Here is a 2,156-nt window from a genome sequence, read left to right as displayed (position 1 = left end):
TCCGTGCTGTAAGTGATGCGGGAACCACAAGGCGTTCGCCACGCAAAATCAAATTGTCCACCACTGACAGTTCATCGCGAAGCTTGAAGAAAGGTTGAAGCTCACCCGGCAGAGATTTTTGCGCAGGCCAGGACGATTCAATGTAGGCCTTGATTCGTTGCAGTGTGCTGTCTTCCGATTGGGCCTGTTCAAACTCTTCCCTGGTAATGCAAGAAGAAATAAGGGCAACTGATACAGTTTCATCTGGTAAAGTCTCTTCCGAGACCAATGGTCGTAGCGAGGTCGGAAGGCGCCGAAGTTTGGATTGCACTGGCTGCACCGTGGATCGCGTTTTGACGTGATGCACAAAACCTTTCGCGAGGCCAAAGCCTGGATCGAAAAGAGATCCAAACTCGCCAACTAATTCCTTTGGGAGGTTAATATCCTGCACGGCTTTCGTCGGGTCAGGGCGCTGTTCCCTTCGAGAATTAGAAGTTAGCGTCGTTTCAAGGCATTGAAGAGATGACCCATCAATCTGTAGACCGAGGGCCTTGATGGCATCGATACCCAAGAGTGAGGTGCCTTTTTCAACGACGTAGGAAACAAGGCTTGTTGTGCTAGCTTTGTACGTAACGTCAGCGAAGAAACAGCCACGAACCGGAATTGGCTGTTTTGAATAGTCCAGTAACCGAGCAGTCGGGGCCAAAAGTACTTGGCCTTCAAAATACTGCTTAAAAAGATCGTGTGCAACAATGGAAACTGACGACACAGAATCTACAAGGAAAGTTATGTCCGCACGGCCAATCGAAACTGTGACGTGAACAGCGGAGCGAGCGGCCGACGTCACAGCCAGAATGCTCAAAACTTCCTCGCTCGGAGAATCTTGGCTGTCTACCTCACGCACCGGAGCGGAGCCTCGTTTCTGGCAAACATAGCGGAAGTGACCCATGACACCGCAATGGTGACAACGCTTGCTTTTGGCTGGACAGCGAACTGATGCTGCATTGTGCTGGGATGAACCGCAGCGGTAACAATGAGACTGGCGGTTGTGCGCCCGCTTCGAGCTCTCGTCGGATTCTGGTGTACGCGTAGGCGTATTTCCACGAGTATTTATGCGTCCAACATCTACAGAAGGAAATTCTTGCAGATTATTGTACGCCTGCTCAAACTGCCTTGCCAGTAGCACTGCTCTAGCGAACGAGAGAGACGATCCTTCAAGCAGAAGACGCTCGCGTAAGCTTCGAGACGAAATACCCGAAACGAACTGGTCACGCAGCGAATCTTCTTCGACAGGAAAAGAGCATGTAGCAGAAAGCTCCCGCAATGCTGTGATGTACTCATTCACTGATTCACCAGCTTGCTGAACTCGCCTACTGAAACGATGCCGTTCGGCAACAACATTGCTTGTTGCCGAAAAATGAGCGTGCAGAGCGGTAACTGCGATATCGTACGACGATACTTCAGGCCTTGTGTCGCCTGTGCCCTTGCTATCTTCCGACGCTTTATCAGTAGCAGTTTGCTCACCGAGCTTGGCGTTGTCCAACGATGGAAGTGGTAATGTGTAAAATATGCGCTGACTTTCTACGCCGAGGCTGTGAAGAAGTAGTGCTTTGCGACGATCCGGCGTGCAGTCAGAGGCCCCCGAAGCAAGCAGGTAGTTCTCGAAGATGCGGAACCATTGCGGCCACGCAACAGCAGGCCGACCAGGCACAGGCAGGAACGGGGGCGGCGGCGCGATTCCAGAAATGCTCATGGCGCCGGAAAGCAAGCGGCGAAAGTCACGCCCCCCGAAATGATCCCGTCCTCGTCGTCAATGTTGCAGCGGCGGGTGCCACCCAAGTACACGAAGTGCTAGCAACCAAACAAATCCCGCTTTATTGCCACATACAGTCATATATATACACATAGCGACACTGGTGCCTCTAGCGGCAGGTGATTCCCAAAACGGAACCGAAACCACATATACAACAGCAAGGTTCTCCTGGAACTCAATATACAAAAGTTCATGAAGCCGCTGTTCACCAACTATGCAGCCAGCGCTACAGACAGGAATGCGGTTGTCAAGTTTCTTGACCGCAAGCCCATACTCCGCAAAGTGCTTAAATTGTAGGGAAGTTAAGCATACACCAAGCTCAAACGTTTTGCTTTCACTTTATCGTTGAGCCTGCCTGAAGTTT

The 2,156-nt window shown here is 51.3% G+C and overlaps 1 pseudogene; it reads right to left on the bottom strand.

The window, feature by feature from the left end:
* Positions 1-312: 312 nt before the first annotated feature.
* On the bottom strand, positions 313-1,772 carry LOC149356406 (uncharacterized; annotated as a pseudogene).
* Between the last annotated feature and the right edge of the window lie 384 nt (positions 1,773-2,156).

Source organism: Amblyomma mixtum, chromosome 3 (assembly GCF_055824585.1).
Source record: "Amblyomma mixtum isolate Tamu chromosome 3, ASM5582458v1, whole genome shotgun sequence".
NCBI lineage: Eukaryota > Metazoa > Arthropoda > Arachnida > Ixodida > Ixodidae > Amblyomma > Amblyomma mixtum.
This window is presented reverse-complemented; position numbering and strand designations above follow the sequence as displayed.